This window comes from Choloepus didactylus, chromosome 2, assembly GCF_015220235.1.
Source record: "Choloepus didactylus isolate mChoDid1 chromosome 2, mChoDid1.pri, whole genome shotgun sequence".
NCBI lineage: Eukaryota > Metazoa > Chordata > Mammalia > Pilosa > Megalonychidae > Choloepus > Choloepus didactylus.
The window spans coordinates 208,495,188-208,515,835 of record NC_051308.1 but is presented as its reverse complement, the minus strand read 5'-3'; the positions used below and the strand labels follow the sequence as shown (position 1 = coordinate 208,515,835).

Sequence of the window (20,648 nt, the reverse complement as noted above, 5' to 3'; positions counted from 1 at the left end):
CAAGGCCCTAGAGCATTATTAATTTGACCCCTGGGGGCTGGAGACTGAGCAGCTAAGGCCATGTGGATGCTGCATGCCATGTGACTGATTCCCAGTAAAAACTCCAGACACCAAGGCTCAGAGGAAACTCTCTGACTAGCAACATTTCATGTGTGTTGTCACACAGTGCTGGGAAAAGTAACTGTTTTCCAGTTGCTTAATATGTGCAGAATGTTTAACTAGGTTGAACATAAACGTTTGGAAACAGACAGAGGTGACAGTAGCATGTTATTGTGAGAAATAATTAACAGGGCTGAATGGTGTGTGAATGCAGTGGAAAGGGGAAGTTTAGAGTCATGTATGTTACCTGAAGGAAAGCCAGAGGTTAAAACCTTTGAACACATAACACAGTGAATCTTGTGGTGGACAATGCCTGTGATTAACTGTATAAATATAAAAAGTTCTTTCATGAACTAGAACAAATGTATGACACTATTACAGTGAGTTAATAATAGAGGGGTATATGGGGAAAAATGTACCTATTGCAAACTGTGGACTATAGTTAACAGTAATAGTTTAATACTCTTTCATCACCAGTAACAAATGTACTACACCAATCCTATGGGTCAGTAATCAGGGGGATAAGGGGTGTGGAAGGATTTGAGTTATCTTTTTTATTTTCATTTCTTTCTGGAATAATGAAAATGTTCTAAAATTGATTGTGGGGTTGTATGTACAGCTATATGATGATACTGTGTACCAGTGATTGCATGCTTTGGAGGGTCTGTATGGTGTGTGAATATAGCTCAGTAAAACTGCATTAAAAATTAACTGCTCTCCTCACTGGGAGAGAACAACTAGAAGCTGGCTCGTACTTTCCCCTGGACTCTATCCCATTTGCCTTTTCCCTTTGCTGATTTTAATCTATATCTTTTTACTGTAATAAATTGTAACCTGAGTATAACCACTTCTCTGAGCTCTGTGAGTCCTTTTAGGAAATCTTAAGCCTAACAATGGTCTTGGGTACATGCTAGCAACATTTATGGATTCAAAGAAAAAAAATCACCTTTCGAGAAGTGACCTTACAAATGGTTTACCAGTGAACTCAATTGGTGTTGTAATTTAAATTATAAAGAAAAAGTGTTCAGTCTAATAGAACAGCATCTGTGTACGTTTGAACAAAATTTCATCATAATTTAAAAATACTTGACATGAAAGCCCTTTATATTATTACAAGAAATTTCAACATTACTTTTTGTCAATGAAAGGAAAGACAACTGTTAGATCTAGAGAATAATTGCATCATTAAAATAAAATTCAAAGGATCCTAATTCTATTAAGGATAAGAAAGGTGGTTCTGACAGTTGGAAGAGAAAATAATAAATATTGCTGCCATTTGCAACATCTGCTTGTGCAAAGTTTCTCGTAGATGACGATGATCATAAATTTGAAGATGGCATAATTAGAACAATGCAATCAGGAATTTTGTATCCATTTCAAGTATGAATTCTAATATTAAAAAGTATGTTCAAGGAAGCAAGCTAATTTCTCATCAAAAATTTTAAAAGATGTTTTTTGGAAGTTCTATTCAAATTCAATATTTACTATATTCCAAAATACTTTGTATTTTATTTCATTTCATAAGTATGTAATATAAAGAAAACATAATTAATAGTTTCACCAAATCCTACATAGACATTCCCAAATCTTGAGTTTAACCTAATGTCCCATATAGGTACTGTTATTTTACATGGTCCATAATGTATAAAAGGTTGTTAAGCCATGAGTTAAAATACAGTTTGCTGCAAAAAGATTCAAAATAATGGTAGCTTAAAACTAAAGATTTTATTTCCCTTTCATGTAACAGCCCAAATGTAAGGAGTTCTGGGTTGATACTGTGGCTTCTTAGCTCACAACCAGAATACATTCCACCCAACTGGGAAGGCAAAAGAAACTGTCATCTGTCTAGTTTAATACACATGATTGTTGCATTCAATATGTCATATTAGTTATTTCTTTACCTGCTCAGGTCCCCTATTGACTATAGGCTCTAGGGGTAGGGAGTATCTCTTATTCAGATGTGCAGCAAGACAAAGTGGAAAAGAGCTGCATTCTTGGAGCCAGAAAGTCATGGGTTCAAATCCCATTTCTGCTGATTACAAGCTCAGGAATTGGGCAGAACTTATCTTTCCTAAGGCTCAGTTTCCTCATCCTTGAAATGGTGAAAATTAGAGAAACAGTCTCAAAGAGCTGTCATAGAAATTGAATTAGGGTGAAGGTAAAGCAGTGGGTACTGCATCTGGCATACAGTGGGTACTAAAGGGAGCTCATGCCTTCCTTTTCTTTACTCCTGGAGTCTAGCACAGGGGACTTCATGAGCATTGGTTGGGTGGCCTGGACTGAACTGGGCTCAGGGGAGAAATGTTGTCTCCCTAGCAAATCAGCCTTGCTCCATGCACAGAGCAGGCTCTGGCAGCGACAGCGAGCCATAGGTGAAGATTTCCAGGAACTCACAGTTGGAGGGTTAAGGACAAGGTCATGGGTGAGGATAGGAGCAGGCCACTGACAGCATCTGCTACACCAGATGTTCTGGTTTGCTAATGCTGCTGGAATGCAAAACACCAGAAATGGATTGGCTTTTATAAAAGGTGATTTATTTGGTTACACAGCTACAGTCTTAAGGCATAAAGTTTCCAAGGTAATGCATCAACAATAGGGTACCTTCGTGGGAGGATGGCCAATGGTGTCCGGAAAACCTCTGTTAGCTGGGAAGGCACATGGCTGGTGTCTGCTCTGGAGTTTTGGTTTCAAAATGGCTTTCTCCCAGGATGTTCCTCTCTAGGCTTCAGCTTCTCTCCAAAATGTTACTCTCAGTTACTCTTGGGGTGTTTGTCCTCTCTTAGCTTCTCGGGAGCAAAAGTCTGCTTTCAAAGTCTGTCTCCAAAATGGTCTCTGTAAACTGCAGCTCCTCTCTCAATTCCTGTGAGTTCTTCAAAGTGTCCCTCTTGGCTGTAGCAAGCTCACTCCTTCTGTCTGAGCTTATTTATATAGTGCTCCAGTAAACCAATCAAGGCCTAGGTTGAATGGGCGGGACCACACCTCCATGGAAATTAGCCAATGAAAGATCTCGCCCACAGTTGAGTGATCACATTTCCACAGAAACATCCAATCGAATGTCTCCAACCCAATCAACACCAATATGTTTCCTGCCCACGCAAGACTGCATCAAAGATAATGGCATTTTGAGGGGCATAATACATCCAGACCAGCACACCAGATGACACCATATTTATGTTTTTAGAGAAAAGTCTGTGGGTAGACAATAAGTGGAGTCTGGTTTGGGGAAGGAATATGACCAGAGGTGGGCTGTGTAAGCAGAAGAGAGTGATCATCCTGTAGGCCTTTGGTGGTGGCCAGGCTGTGGTGGACTTCTGGTTGTCCCCCTAAATCTGTTCTCCACTTCTTCTATGGCATTAGGGTTTTGGTTGAGCCCTTACAGAGACTACATTCCCCAGCTTCTCCTGCAGCCAAGATGTGGCCCTCAGATTAAATTCTGGCCAGTGGGATGTGAGCAGAAGGGTTGTGGGAAACTTCTGTGTTACCTGCTTTAAAGGAAATTGCTTTTTCCTTTACTTCCTTTTGTTCCCATTCCTGTGGGGTTGTGAACATAGACATGGCAGAAACCCAGCTTTGATGATGCAATGAAAACAATGCCCTGTGGGAAGGTAGAGTAATCAGATGGAAGAAACCCGGGTCCCTGGGTCCTGCTGGTCAGGGCCACTCACCCCAAGACTATTACACCAGAGGCTTGGACCCACTGAGCTGAAAGCTACACAGAGGTTACAGCTCCCCATAGACTTCTTCACAAGCTCCCCACAGACTTCACAAGACTTCTTCTGTAAACTCCCCCTTGCAGTGGCTGGATGTGCCTATCTTCTCAAATTTCCCAGTGAGCTCCAGTGTGTTCATCCAGAAGGATTTGTTAGTGACTCCTTGGACCTCCCACCCTCGCCCCACTCAACTTTCACTACCTCAACTCCTCCTAAAGTACGATAAAGCCTAATTCCTACAATCCCTCTCTCTCTTTTTTGTTAGCCTAGATAGGGGTCCATCAATTTTGTTGATTTTCTCAAAGAACCAACTTCTGGTTTTGTTGATTCTATTGTTTTCCTGTCCTCAGTTTCATTTATTTCTGCCCTAATCTTTGTTATTTCTTTCCTTCTGTTTGCTTTGGGGTTGGTTTGCCGTTTGTTCTCTAATTCCTCCAGTGGACAATTAATTCCTCAATTTTTGCTCTCTCTACTCTTTTAATATAGGCATTTAGGGCAATAAATTTCCCTCTCAGCACCACCTTTGCTGCATCCCGTAAGTTTTGATATGCTGTGTTTTCACTGTCATTTGCCTTGCGGTATTTACTAATTTCTCTTGTGATTTCTTTCTTTACCCACTGGTTTTCTAAGAGTGTGTTGTTTAGTCTCCATATATTTGTGAATTTTACAATCTTCTGCCTGTTATTTATTTCCAACTTCATTCCATTATGATCCAAGAAAGTGTTTTTTATAATATCAATATTTTTAAATTTGTTGAGACTTTCTTTGTGATGCAGCATGTGGTCTATCCTACAGAATGTTCCATGAGCACTTGAGAAAAACATGTATCCTGTTGTTGTGGGGTGTAGTGTTCTAGAAATGTCTGTCAAATCTAGTTCATTTATCATACAATTCAACAACTCCATTTCCTTATTGATCCTCTATCTAGATGTTCTATCCATTGATGAGAGTGATATATTGAAGTCTCCAACTATTACTGTAGAGTTATCTACTTCTCCTTTCAGTGTCCTCAGTATTTGCCTGATGAATTTTGGGGCACTCTGGCTTGGTGCATAAATATTTATGATTGTTATGTTTTCTTGATGAATTGACCCTTTTATTAATATACAGTGTCCTTCTTTGTCTCTTTTATTGTTTTACTTTTGAAGTCTAATTTGTCTGATTTTAATATAGCTACTCTCACTTTTTTCTGTTTGCATGAAATATCTTTTTCCACCCTTTCACTTTCAGCCTATTTTTGTCCTTGTGTCCAAAGTGAGTTTCTTGTAGACAGCATATAGATGGGTCCTGTTTGTTAATCCATTCTGCCAGGCTGTGTATTTTTATTGGGGAGTTTAATCTATTAACATTTAGTGTTGTTACTGTAACGGCAGTACTTTATTAAACCACTTTGTCTTTTGGATTTTATATGTCATGTCTTGTTTTTTCCTCTCTCTCCTTTTACCTTTCCTGATAATCTTCATTTCTACACTCTTCTCCACACCTCTCTCTCCTGTCTTTTCCTATCAGCCTGTAGCACTCCCTTTAGTATTTCTTGTAGTGCTGGTCTCTTATTCACAAAGTCTCTCAGTGACTGTTTGTCTGAAAATATTTTAATCTCTCCCTCATTTTTGAAGGACAGTTTTGCCAGGTATAGAATTCTTGGTTGGCAGTTCTTCTCTTTCATATATCTTAAATACATCATACCACTGTCTTCTTACCTCCATGGTTTCTGTGGAGAAATCTGTACATAGTCTTATCGAGCTTCTCTTGTATGTGATGGATTGCTTTTCTCTTGCTGCTTTCAGAATTCTCTCTTTGTCTTTGACATTGAACAATGTGATCTGTAAGTGTCTTGGAGTAGGTCTATTGGGGTCTATTCTGTTTGGGGTATGCTCTACTTCTTGAATCTGTAATTTTTTGTCTTTCCTAAGAGTTGGGAAATTTTCAGTGATCATTTCTTCTATTATTCTTTCTGCCCCTTTTCCCCTCTCTTCTCCTTCTGGGACACCCATAACATGTATATTTGTGCACTTCATGTTGTCACTTAGCTCCCTAAGACCCTGCTCATATTTTTCCATTCTTTTCACCACCTGTTCTTTTGTGTGTATGAATTCAAATATCTGGTCTTCCAATTCAATGATCCTTTCTTCTGCCTGTTCAAATCTACTCTTGTAGCCCTCTGTTGTTTTTTTGTCTCCTCCATTATGCCCTTCATTCCCATAAATTCTGCCATTTGTTTTTTCAAGTTAATGAATTCTTCTTTATGGTCATCCAGTGTCTTCCTTACATCCTTCATCTCTTTTGCTATATCTTCCCTCAGTTCATTGACTTGATTTTTGAATTGATTTAGGAGATTTGTTTGAACACTTTAATTAGTTCTTCCTTCAGTTCATTGAATTGATTTAGCATTAGTTGCCTCAGCTCCTGTATTTCAGATGAACTACTAGTTTGTTCCTTTGGCTGGTCCATATTTTCATGTTTCCTAGTATGACTCATTTTTGAGCTGTCTAAGCATCTGACTTTCTTGATTAGTTTATTATGGAGTTTGTTTTTTGCGGTCGCGTTTCTGCTTCGGGGGCAGCCGGTTGCTGAACCCTCGGCTCTCGGACTTGCTCGGAGGGTACCGGCGGCGGGGGCTCTTTCCCGGAGGCGAGGGCGAGGCGGGGGACTTGGCCAGGTCCCCGGCGGTGGCGTGCAAGGTGTGGAGGGCGGCGCGAGGAAACAGGTGGGACGCTTTTCTCAGGAGGGTTAAACCAAGAGCCTTTATTCAGGGGTGAGCACAAGTTATATAGGCTGGCATAGAGGGCGGGGTCGGTGTAGGGGTGTGGGGTCCTTATATGGCAATGCTGAGGGGATAAAGGCTAGGATTGGTTCTGAGAGGACGCGGAAGCTGTTCGCAGCGGGCGGGAGTTGCTTTGGCAACTGTGCTTGCGCACTGGCGGTGGCGGGAGTTGCTCAAGGCAATGGGGAATGTGGTGCAAGATAAGTGGGGGGGGGTGGTTTTCTCCGGCAAGCTTCCTTTAACGGTTGTATTTTGGGTGAGGAAATGGGGCCTGCATCCGGCTCCACTTTCTCAGGCCCGGGGGGCTGTGGAGGGCGCTACCGCCCGTGCCCACCACCCTCCCCAGGGGCGGATCCGGTCCCCCGGCCCAGGCCCGCCAAGTTGAAGCACGTAATCAGTATCCCGCAGTTTTCACTCTTTTACCTAGGTTTCTCTTGTTGGTTGGCTTTGTTCTCTAACCTTTGATGTTTAGTTCAGCTTATTCTAGGCCTCTAACTTAGTTGATTGGAGTTTTTCACCTCTTGTTTTTCTGTTTCTTGCCCTGCCTCTATGTAGCCTTTTTGTGTGAGGGTCTCCTCAGATATGGTTAACCCCAGTCAGGTTTTCCCAGTCCAGAGACACCCAGGTCTCAGGAGGAGGGAATTGTGTTTCCTTGGGAATGAGACCCTCCTGTGAGGTCTTTAGACTCTGTCCTTTTCCTATGCTGTCCAGCAGGTGGTGCTTGCCAACCCGCAGCTCCCCAACAAGTATAAGGAGGTATGGAGACTTTAGTTCTCCTGATGTCCCTGACCCTGTTGGGGGCATGGCTGACTGAAGCTGGTTTTTGAATTCTAGCCCCTGGGGTCTGAGTTTCCCAAAGGAGGGTTGCCACTGGGGCTGGGCCATGCCCCCCTTTTCTTGGGAACTTATGGTCTTCAGTGAATTTTCTCTGCCACTAGACTTATTGCTTTGTCTCTCAGACTATTTTAGCTCTGCTCTTGCCTGGGCCCAAATTGCAAGTCTTTGAGGCTTTCTGTAATGGGCTTCTTAGAATAGTTATTTAAAAAAAGAGAAAAAGAGAAAAAAGAGAAAAAAGAAGAAGAATGGCCCAGTATAGACTATTTAAAGAAAAGCCCTTTAATTCAGTCCTTGCAGTTCTGATGGGCTATTGAAATGCAAAAAAGACAAGGAGTTGAGAGCAATTAAGAAACAATCAAGAAACCAGAAAAACTGGCTTTTCAGAGAAGGGCCCTGGCCCCCTGGGTTTGTACATGTGCCTGATTCTGTTTGAGCTTGGCCCTTGTCTGTATTATGTTCACCCACAAACCAAAAAGTCTCTGATTTTATTTTATTTTATTTTATTTTTGCTGTTTTTGCTAGCCCTATCTCCTGTCCACTGGGCTGACTGCTCCCAGATTCTCTGGTGTCTGGTCTCAGTTTATCTATGGCTGGAGTTTTTGTTCAGCAGTCTGGGTTTGTTAATCAGTGCTGCAACTGCAGTTCTCCCTCCTAGTTTCCAGCAACAATGGCCCCTCCTCCCTCATTATTATGCCTGGCAAGGAGGGGCGTGGGACCCCTGGCCACAAGAACTTACAGATTTCGCTGATCTCAGCTGCTCCATGCACTCACGAGTGTTGTATGAAGTATGTTCAAACTCAAATTCCTCTGTTTTGTCCGGTCCACACAATTCCTGGCTATCTACCAAGTGTCCTAGAGGAGTAACCAAAACCCACACCTCACCACTCCACCATCTTGCCCTGCCTCTGGTACCATGCTTTTTTAAACACTGTAGCTTTGCAATATGCTTTTAAGTCAGGAACTGTGAGTCCTACAACTTTGTTCTTGTTTTACAAGATGTTTTTGGCTAGTCAGGGCTCCTTACCCTTAGAAATAAATTTGATAATTGGCTTTTCCAATTCTGCAAAGTAGGATGCTGGAATTTTGATTGGAATTGCATTGAATCTGCAAATCAGTTTGGATAGAATTGACATCTTATTGATATTTAGTCTTCCAATCCATAAACACAGAATGTCCTTCCATTTATTTAGTTCTTCTTTGATTTCTTTAAGCAAGGTTTCGTAGATTTCTGTGTACAGGCCCTTTACCTCCTTGATTAAATTTATTCCTAGTTGTTTGATTCTTTTATTTGCTATTATAAATCGAATTTTTTTCTTGATTTCTGCCTCAGATTGTTCAATACTAGTGTATAGAAATGCTACTGATTTTTTTGTTTGTTGATTTTGTATCCCACCACTTTGCTGAACTTGTTTATTAGCTCTAGTAGCTTAGTTGTAGATTTTCCAGACTTTCTAAATGTAGGATCATTTCATCTGCAAATTGTAAAAGTTTTACTTCTTCCTTTACAATTTGGTTGTCTTTTACTCCTTTTTCTTTCATAACTGCTCTCGCTAGAACTTCTAGCACAATGTTGAATAACAGTGGTGACAGTGGGCATCCTTGTCTTGTTCCAGATCTTAGAGGGAAAGCTTTCAGTCTTTCACCATTGAGTATGATGCTAGCTGTGGGTTTTGCATAAATGCCCTGAATCATGTTGAGGAAGCCTCCTTCTATTCCTATATTTCAAAGTGTTTTTATCAAGAAAGGATGCTGGACTTTGTCCAATACCTTTTCCTGTCAACTGAAATGGCCATGTGTTTTTTTTTCCCTTCGATTTGTTAATGTGGTGTATTATATCAATTGATTTTCTTGTGTTGAACCATCCTTGCATGCCTGGGATAAAAACCACTTCATCATGGTGTATAAGTCTTTTGATGTGTTGTTGGATTTGATTTTCAAGTATTTTTTAATGCAATTTTATTGAGATATATTCATACCCTTACAATCACCTGAAGTGTACAATCAATTGTTCACAATATCATCATATAGTTGTGCATTCATCACCACAATCAATTTTTGAACATTTTCATTACTCTAAAAAAAAACACTAAAAATAAGAATGAAAATAAAAATAAAAGTAAAAAAGAACACCCAAAACATCTTATACCCCTCCATTATTCATTAACTTTTTGTCCTGCTTTTTTCTACTCATCTATCCATACACTGGATAAAGGGAGTGTGAGCCACAAGGTTTTCACAATCACAAAGTCACACCATATAAGCTATACAGTTATATGATCATCTTTAAGAATCAAGGATACTGGATTGCAGTTCAACAGATTCAGGTATTTCCTTCTAGTTATTCTAATACACTAGAAACTAAATAGGGATATCTACATAACACAAAGAGTTACCTCCAGAATGACCTCTCTACTCCATTTGAGATCTATCAGCCACTGAAACTTTATTTTGTTTGATTTCTCTTCCCCATTTTGGTCAGGCTTTCTCAATCCCATGATGCTAGGTCCAGGAGTTATGTCCCATATTGCCAGGGAGATTTACACTCTGGAAGTCATGTCCCATGTAGCAAGAAGGGCAATGAGTTTACCTGCAGTGTTGGCTTAGAGAGAGAGGCCACATCTGAGCAAAGAAAGAGGTTCTCTGGGGGTGACTCTTAGGCACAAATATAAGTAGGCTTAGCTTCTCCTTTGCAGTAACAAGCTTCATAAGGGCAAGCCCCAAGATTGAGGACTTGGCCTACTACAATGGTCATCCCCAGTGCTTACAAGAATATCAGGAATTCCCCATGTGGGAAAGTTTAATGTTTCCACATTTTTCCCCAGGCCCTCAAAGGGGCTTTGCAAATATTTTTTATTCTCTGCCCAAATTACTCTGGGATGTATCAGGGTTTCACACTAACCTGTAAAAAGCAACCAGATCTCACCCCTTATTCAAGGTTCCATGTAAGCATGGTGTTTGAATAAACCACCATTCAAGTTAACTTATATAGTGTGCTACAGAAAATATAGATTTTGCACCAAATAAACATCTCTTCCTTTGGCCTCACACAGAAGCAGCTGAAATTTGCAGAATGCCTAGAAAAAAAGGTGGACATGAACAAAGTAAATTTGGAGGTTATAAAGCCTTGGATAACAAAACAAGTAATGGAAATCCTTGGATTTGAAGATGATGTTGTAATTGAGTTTATATTCAACCAGCTGGAAGTGAAGAATCCAGACTCCAAAATGATGCAAATCAACCTGACTGGGTTTTTGAATGAAAAAAATGCTAGAGAATTTATGGGATAACTGTGGTCCCTGCTGTTAAGTGCACAAGAAAACATTGCTGGAATTCCTTCTGCCTTCCTAGAACTGAAGAAAGAAGAAATAAAACAGACAGATTGAACAAGAAAAATTGGCATCTTTGAAAAAGCAAGATGAAGGCAAAGACAAGAGGGATAAGGAAGAAAAAGAAAGCAGCAGAGAAAAAAGGTAAAGGTCTTGAAGCCCAAGAAGATGCAAATCCAGATCTCCTTCCCCTAGAAGACAATCTTCCCCTGTCAGGTGAGAGAGAAAGCACAGTCATTCTTGGTCTCCTCATCACAGAACCAGAGGTGGAGTCCTTCCCCTGCTCCAGAAAAGGAGAAAACTCCAGAGCTCCCAGAACCTTCAGTAACAGTAAAAGAACCTTCAGTACAAGAAGTCACTTCTACTAGCGACATCCTGAAAGTTCCCAAGCCTGACCTGTACCAGAGCCTAAAGAACCTTCTCCAGAAAAAAAATCCAAAAAAGAAAAGGAAAAGGAAAAGACTCAACCAAGATCTTGATCACATTCCAAATCAATGTCCCGGACTTGTTCCTGCTCTCCATCTCATACTTGACCTAGATGGCACCATAGATCCCGATCAAGATCATATTCACCTAGAAGGTGGCCAAGTCCAAGCAGGTGGACTTCTCCTCGGAGAAGAACTCCACCAACATTAATGCCTCTTCCACCAAGGCATAGAAGGAGTAGATCTCCAGTGAGATGAAGGTGGCACTCATTAGCTTCCTTGTCTGGGAGTAGCTCATCATCATCTTCATCTCATTCCTGGTCACCACGAAAGAAGCCTCCCAAGAGGACATCCAGTCTCCCTCGAAAAACTCATAGGTCATCTCCTTCAGCAAGTCCTCCAAGGTGAAGGCATTGACCTTCGCCTCCAGCAACTCCACCACCAAAAACTCATCATTCCCCAACACCCCAGCAGTCAAATCATACCAGAAAAAGTCATGTTGGTGTCTCACCATGGAGAACTTCAGGTAAAGTGACAAAACATAAAGGTATTGAGAAAAGAGAGTCTCCTTCACCAGCACCCAAGCCTAGAAAAGTAGAGTTATCTGAATCTGAAGATAAAGGTGGCAAAATGGTAGCAGCAGACTCTGTACAGCAGAGATGCCAGTACAGACAACAAAACCAATAGTCTTCATCTGACTCCAGCTCCTCCTCCTCCTCAGAAAATGAGTGACCCAAGAGGTCCCATGTGGAGAACAAGGAGGTGGGCAGGCAGAGGAGACATTCCCCATCCTGGAGTGCCTCTCCATCACCACAAAAGCACCAGAAAGAGACTTCCCTTCATGGTAGATGGAGGAGAACTCCCTCCCCACCACCCACCAGAAGGTCACGTTCTCCTTCTCTAGCTCCTCCTTGGTGGCACAGATCTCCCACACCACCACCATGATGAAGGACGCCTTCTCCTCCACCATGTCAGCACTCACCTTCCCCAAGAAATACTCTCCTCCAATACAGAGGAGATACTCTCCTTCTATCCCTCCAAGGAGAACAGCTTCTCCCCCTCCCCTTCCTAAAAGAAGGGCATCGCCATCTTCACTGCCAAAGCGTAGGGTCCCCCATTCTCCACCTCCCAAACAAAGAAGCTCCCCAGTCACCAAGAGACATTCAGCATCATTATCATCAAAGCATAGGAAAGGGTCTTTCCCGAGCCGATCTACCTGGGAGGCCTGATCTCCACAACCAAACAAAGGGCATTCGCCCTCACCACGACCTCGAGCTCCTCAGAACACCTCAAGCTCTCCCCCCATTCAAAGAGGAGATCATCACCCCAAAGAAGGCAGCTCCCATCTCCAAGTACTAGGCCCATTAGGAGAGACTCCAGAACCCCAGAACCCAAAAAGACAAAAAAGGCTGCCTCACCAAGCCCTCAATCTGTAACGTGGTTCTCATCTTCTCAATCTTTCTCAGGATCTCCTGAGCCAGCAGCTAAAAAACCCCAAGCACCTCCATCTCCTGTCCAGTTGTAGTCACCCTCTACAACTGTACCAGCAGTACCAGTCAAAAAGGCTAAAAGCCCAACACCAAGCCCATCTCCAGCACGGAATTTGGACTAAGAAGGAGGCGGGAAGAAAAAGGACAAGAAACACAAAGAGGAGAGGCACAAGAAGCACAAAAAACACAGGAAGGAAAAACCTGTGGCTGCAGCTGCTGCAGCTACTGTAATCCCTGCAGTTGTTGCTGCTCCCACAACTGCGTCAGCACAGGAAGAACCACAGGCAGAGCCAGAGCCTAAAAAGGAGACTGCACTTGAAGCTGAAGATAACATTGATGACTTAGAAAAGCATCTGCGTGAAAAGGTTCTGAGTCAATGCGGAAGGCTCAAGTGTCCCCACAGTCTTAGATGGAAATGTTTGTTATGATGTAAATTTTATGTGGTTTGTATTCAATTCAATTTCAAAATTGCTAAAATGTGTTTGAGCTTTAGACTATAACATTTGTTGTAATCATTGCTAGGCCGATGTTCACCATGTAAAGAAAGGGGCATGGATTTACATTGCCAAAGGTGTCCGCAGTGTATTAGTGACTTCTTTCATTGACAGCTGACATAAATTCATTTAGAGTGAAATATTCTAAGCCAAAAAGAAAAAAAAATCCTCTTTTTAAAAAAGGGGGTTTAAATATGGTTGGCATTCTTATGGTTCATTTAATGCCTCTGGCTATTCTCAGAGGTTTTTTTCCTTTCTTTCTCTCATTTGATTCTTAGCAGCCGTTTAAGTTATGATGCTTCCAACCTAGTATGGTTTGTAAGCTTGCCCAGAAATAAGACCACTGCTGAACTACCACAAAAGCATAAATGAATATTTTAATGCCACAATCTTTCCTGTTGCCTGTAGAGTCTCTGCTAAAATGAATCAAGATTCGAACTCCAGGATGAGACAGAAAATGAAAGCATGTTGTTTGCCAGGACACTGGGTTTATATTGATGTGTAACAAATTGATTTGGAACACTGGAAATTCATTCTATTCTGGTTTTGGTGTTTTGGGTTTTTTTTTTAAACTGAAGCTACATAAAGCTTGTGGATTAAACAATAAATTTCTAAATTAAAAAAAAAAAAAGCCACACAGTCAATATCATCCTTTTCCCTTTAGTTTGGTTTACCTTAGTTCTAATCAAGTCCTTTTTGTTCATCTCTCTAATTGAAGTCTGATCTCTTTTTCAGCTTCTTTAACATTTGCTGTATGGGGTAATGCTGACATTCATAGCTGCCGAACTCTGGCTCTGAGTCTCAGGTATCACACAGACACCTGAAGTTCCAGGGCCCAACCAGGTTATACACAAACAGCTCAGCATCTCAGAATTTAGAGACAACTGTTACAACTCATGAATAGATGTGACTGCTATAAGAGCTTACAATCTAGGAACCTTTATCATAAGCTTTCCCCTGATAACCTATGCTCTCAGATTCAATTCTCAGGTTTGCACATTATAATTAGTCCATATTAGTGAGGCATTATAATGTTTATGGCTTATTTCACTCAAAATACTGTCCTCAAGGTCCATTCACCTAGTTGCATACCTCACAACTTCATTTCTTCTTGCTGCCACTCAGTATTCCATTGTATGTATATGCATACATGTTCACCATTCTGTTTTATCAGTCAATGTATGCTCAAGTCACTTCCATTCATTACGAATTGTGAATTTTGCTGCCATAAACACCAGTGTGCAATGTTCACTCATGTCCCTGCTCTCAGTTCTTCTAAGTCTATACCCAATAACAGGGTTGCAGGACCATGTGGCAACCCCATAGTAAGCTTCCTGTGGAACCACCACACTGCCCTCCAGCTGGGCTGTGCCATTCTACCTCCCCACCAACAGCAAATAGGTACATCCGTCTCTCCACAATTTCTCCAGCACTTGTATCCCTCTGTTTATTTTTTAATAGTTTTATTCACACACCATACAATCCACCCTAAGTAAATAATCAATGATTCCCAGTATAATCACGTACTTATGCATTCACCACCACAATCGAGATAAGGACATTTCCATTTCTTCCCCAAAGGAAGAGGAAAAGGTGAAAAAAAAGAGAATAAAAATACAAAAGGTAGAAGAAAAATAAAAATAAAATACAATGAAAAGGTCAGACAACACCACCATCACCAAGAATCCTGTATCAATCCCTTATAGCCCCCTCTTATAGACATTTAGCTTTGGTATATTGGTATATTGCCTTTGTTACAATTAGTGGAAGTGTCTTAACAATGTTATCATTAACTATAGACTTGAGTTTGCATTGATTGTATTTTTCTCTCATATCACCCAATTTTCAATACCTTGCAATGTTGACATTAATTTGTTCTTCCTCATTTAAAAACATTCTTAAACTTGTACATTTAATCACAATCACTGACCACTCTAGGTTTCACTAAGTTATACAACCCCAGACTTTATCTTCTATCTTTCCTTCTGGTATCATACATGCCCTTAGCCTTCCTCTTTCAACTGTGCTCACACTCTTCTTTGTTGAGAGTACTTACAATATTGTGTTATCACACACTATTATGCTATCCATTCCATTTCTGAATCTATACGATCAATCCTGTTGAACCTTCTGTACTCCTTCAGCATCAAATGCCTTATCTCTAACCTCTTTCTATCTCCTGATAACCTATGTTCTCAACTCTTAAATTTTGTTCATCAATATTAGTCCATATTAGTGAGACCATACATTACCCTTATTGATAGTCTTCATTTCTACACTCTTCTCCAAACCTCTCTCTCCTGTTTTTTCCTATCTGCCTATAGCGCTCCCTTTAGTATTTCTTGTAGAGTAGGTATCTTGTCAACAAACTCTCTCAGTTTCTGTTTGTCTGAAAATATTTAAAACTCTCCCTCATTTTTGAAGGACAGTTTTGCTGGGTATAGAATTCTTGGTTGACACTTTTTTTCTTTCAGTATCTTAAATATATCATACTACTGCCTTCTCACCTCCATGGTTTCTATTGAGAAATCCATACATAGTATTATCAAGCTTCATTTGTATGTGATGGATCACTTTTCTCTTGCTGCTTTCAGAATTCTCTGTCTTTGATATTTGGTAATCTGATTAATTGTCTTGTAGTCAGTCTACTCAGGTTGATTCTGTTTGGGGTACGTTGCACTTCTTGGATCTGTAATTTTATGTCTTTCATAACAGATGGGAAATTTTCAGTGATTATTTCCTCCATTATTCTTTCTGCCCCTTTTCCCTTCTCTTCTCCTTCTGGGACACCAATGACATGTATATTCCTGTGCTTCATGTTGTCATTCAATTCCCTGAGACATTGCTCATATTTTTCCATTCTTTTCCCTCTCTGTTCTCTTGTGTGTAGGATTTCATCTGTCCTGTCCACTGGTTCATGAATCCTTTATTCTTCCTCTTCAAATCTGCAATTGTATGTCTCTGTTGTGTTTTTCATCTCTTCTATTGTGCCTTTCATTCTTGTAAGTTCTGCCAATTGTTTTTTCAAACTTTTCAGTTCTTCCTTATGTTTGCCCAATGTCTTCTTTATATACCTCATCTCTTTTGCCATGTCTTCCCTCAGCTTATTGATTTGAGCTTTGAATTGATTTAGCATATTTGTTTTAAGATCTTTAATTAGTTGTTTCAACTCCTGTATCTCATTTGAAGTGCAAATTCGCTCCTTTGACTGTGCCATATCTTAATTTTTCCTAGTGTGACTCATAATTTTCTGTTGTTTAGGCATATGGTTGCCTTGATTTCCTCAATCAGATTTTCCCAGACCAGATGGGGCTCCAGCATCAGGAGGAGGCTGTATTCAGTATCAGGTTTCCAGTTCTATGCTGCAATCTCAGCCATTCCACCCATTCCAGACTGGTGAATGATGTGTGTTTGGTCACGGATGTTCCCCTATCAGTTTTTATTTTCTAGTTATTCATGGCGATTTACTAGTTGCTCTAGGGGACTAATTGAATTCCACACCTTCCTATGCTGCCATCTTGTCCTGCCTCCAATTAGCAAGTATTTTGTTGAGGATTTTTGCATCTATATTTATTAGAGAGATTGGTCTGTAATTTTCTTTTCCTATAGTATCTTTATCTGGCTTTGCTATTAGGGTAATATTGGCTTCATAGAATGAATTAGGTAATGTTTCATCCTCTTCAAATTTTTTGGAAGAGTTTGAGCAGTACTGTCACTAATTCTTTTTGGAATGATTGGTAGAATTCATCAGTGAAGCCATCTGGTCCTTGGCTTTTCTTTTTTGGGAGGTTTTTGATGACTGATTCAATCTCTTTACTTGTAATTTCATCTGTTGAGGTCTTCTGTTTCTTCTTGAGTCAGTGTAGGTTGTTCATGTATTTCTAGGAATTTGTCCATTTCACCTAAGTTTTCTAATTTGATGGCATACAGTTGTTCATGTGTCCTCTTATGATCCTTTAAATTTCTGCAGGGTCATTAGTGAGGTCTCCCCTCTCATTTCTGACTTTATTCATTTGCATCTTCTTTTTTCTTTTTTCAGTCAAGCTAAGTGTTTGTCAATGTAACTGATCTTCTCAATCAACTTTTGTTTTGTTTATCCTATTATTTTTTTATTCTCAATTTCATTTATTTCTGCTCTAATCTTTGTTGTTTCTTTCCCTCTGCTTGCTTTGGGATTAGTTTGCTGTTCTTTTTCTAGTTCCTGCAGATGTATAGTTAGGAATTTTAATCTAGCTTTCTTTTCTTTTTATAATGTAGGTGTTTAGAGCTATAAGTTTCCCTTTCAGCACTGCCTTCACTGCATCCCATATGTTTTGATATCTTGTGTTCTCATTTTCAATTGTCTTGAGATATTTACTGATCTCACTAGCAATTTCTTCTTTGACCCATGAATTGTTCAAGAGTGTGTTATTTAACCTCCATATATTTGTGAATTTTCCAGTTCTCTGCCTGTTATTGATTTCCAGTTCCATTCCACTATGGTCAGAAAAAGTGTTTTGCATAATTACAACCTTTTTAAATTTATTGAGACCTGTTCTCTGGCTTAACAGGTGGTCTATCTGGGAGAATGATCCATGAGCACATGAGAAGAATGTATAGCCTGCTATTTTGGGGTGCAGTGTTCTGTATGTATCTGTTAGGTCTAGCTCATTTATCATATTATTCAATTTCTATATTTCCTTATTAATCCTCTGCCTACATGTTCTATCTATTGATGAGAGTGGAGATTGAAGTCTCCAACTATTATCGTAGAGACGTCTGTTCCTCCCTTCAGTTTTGCCAAGGTTTGCCTCATATATTTTGGGTCACCCTGGTTAGGTGCATAATGTTTATGATTCTTATTTCTTCTTGGTGAATTGTCCCTTTTATTAATATATAGAGGTTATATATTAATATCTTTGTCTCTTTTAAGAGTTTTGCATTTAAAGTGTATTTTGTCTGATGCCCATGGGGAACCCTATCAGGATAGGCTAGGACTGTGATTCAGAGCCAGGACTCAGCCATAATGGGAAGCCATGATCAGAAGCCATGCTCGGCCTTGGATGCATGCCCCCTTTTCCTGGGGAGGAAGACCTCTATGCCCTCTCCATCTGCAGCATCCAGCCACAGACCCTACGGGGGCTGCTTGCCTCAAATGTGTGGGATGGGCACCAGCCACTGCCACAACATGATTCAGTCATAGGTTTTTTGTTTTTGCTGCAGCTTCTCAGTCTCCCCATCTTGCTCTTTCCTAGATGCCTCTGGAGCCCCAGAACTGCTGTGTCAAGCAGTTTCTTCCTATCTGCTAGCTGCTTTTGGAAGAGGAATGTGTCCTTCAGCTCCCTAGTCTGCCATCTTCCTTGGAAGGTCCTCCCATATCTTCTTGAGCTCAGATTAGTTAAATATGTATTGAATACAGGTATTTTTAAAGGTTGAATAATTAGAAACTCTCATCATGAGCAACAAGAATCAAAGTGCTAATTACGTAAACTTCAGGTTGTTGGGTATCTTATGGGTCCCTTTTCTTTTCTTACCAAGTTTTAAAGGCGACTTTCAAGTGAGCTGACACTAATAAAAGGAGTATGAGTTGCTCTTGGAAACAGAAATATATCTCTCAGGTAGATCTTAGATACAGCTATCTGGAGCCTGGCTTTGATAAGATACTAGAGACTGAATTTGAAATGATAACTATTGAGTTTTATACATCCATTATGGCTCTACTATACAGTTGTTGGATATAAATCTTTCTAAATCTCTGTCTCTTGACTTGTCCATCCACTTTGCATCATTAGGTTAAGTCACTAAACTCTGTGGCAGCTGGGAGAATGCTAGATGCCCAGTGTGCTCCCAGAGAATATTGACACCCTGACCCCTTTGCAATCCACAAATCTCCCTTAGGAAGCATTGCCTGGAAACTTTTGAGACCCTTGGATGATTGAGCTGGGTCAATGTAAGGAATGCTGTCATGGTGTCTTCCCACCAATTGAAATACAATAATTGTTTTGTTTTGTGGGAAGTCTCATTTATTTTGATCAGATAGGTGAGAAAAGGCCAGACCACAAGGAAGTTAAAGGTCACATGGTAATTTCGTGGTTTTAATTCAGATAATCAAATATTTATCGAGGGCTTGCTATGTGCTATGTGCCACGGGCTTGGTACCATGGACAGATTGCTCTCCCTCTAGATTTTTCATGCTGCAAATTTCCATACTAGGGGCTGCAATTTGGTTGGAAATAAGTGGTGGGAGCTTGTCTTGAAGCTCTGTTTGCATAATAAGCACACAGTTTTTACTTAAGATTGTGTATTTGTTTAAGGTTCCTGGAGGGCTTATGGAAGTTTTGGGGAGGTTTTCACCCTGCTTCTTGCAGTTATGAGAGCTAAAAAGAATTCCTTCTTTCAGTCTAGAAAGAAGCAAACCCAGACAATCTCAATATGATTTGGTAAATGCTGGGACACAGGAATAAATAGAGTGTAGATCACAGGAGGGGTCTCTAGCCAGCCTGAGAGGCTGGCAGGGCTTCTCACAGGTGGGGATGTCTGAAATGAGTACTGTTTGCCACGTTTTCTGAGCCCCAAAGTCAGAACATATGATCTGAAATTATTTATTTTCTCACTTGCCCTTTTGTTTGCATGAAATGTCTTATGGGGATACAATAACAAAATCACATTTTGTTGTATATGCAAAACATTACTTTTACTAAAAATAATAAAATTCCAAGAAATCAGAGTTGACTCCCCAAAAATCTGGGTTATGTGGTGATGTTAGCTATGGTATTCTTATCATCTAAGAATTCGTTGTTATGCTTGAGAACATGCTTTTATAAAGTGTCTTTTTCTTTATATTTTACTACATTTTTCCCCCTAAATGTGTTCTCGGGTACTGATGTATGATTATATTATGTGGCCATATATAATATACAATTGTACTACATTTTAATCATATGCCCTACATGAGACAGATGTCTCTGTAAGATTGTTCTAATACCTGATCAAGTTCTCTGTGAAGGACATAAATTAATTCTGAGGTGGATATGAATTTTGGCTTCCAGCTCAGCTGATTGTTGAAAGTCTCTGAATTTAACTTGAAGCTCAGATAGTCCCATTCTGTGTTTCTTTCAGGGAGTAAAATATGGCATTTATGGCCCCTCAAAATGTACCCAGCACTCAGGTTAGAGAATAGCCTTTATAGAGAAATGTCTGTCAGATGTCTGCTCCCCTGCACTGATCGCATTTGCATCCTTTTGGCTCTCTGTGGAATCCCTTTGCCTGAATTGTGCTTTGTGGTGCTGCTATCAGCCCTTGTTGAGAGTCATTATAAGGAAAAGTCCTGTGACTGTCACCTGTATGTCTGCTGAGAGGATGTTATTGAGAGTATTCATCCTTACATCATATCTTGTGTCCTCTTCATTAAGGCTCTCAGCAGAAATGGATTTCTGATCTCCAAAGCAGGAATAATCATCCTTTTGATTGATTCAATAAAGATTTACTGAGCATTTACTATATGCCAGGCAATGCGGGAGGTAC

The 20,648-nt window shown here is 40.3% G+C and overlaps 1 pseudogene; it reads left to right on the top strand.

Annotated features, from left to right (window-relative positions):
- Positions 1-10,466: 10,466 nt before the first annotated feature.
- Positions 10,467-13,060, top strand: LOC119519739 (annotated as a pseudogene).
- Positions 13,061-20,648: the final 7,588 nt, after the last annotated feature.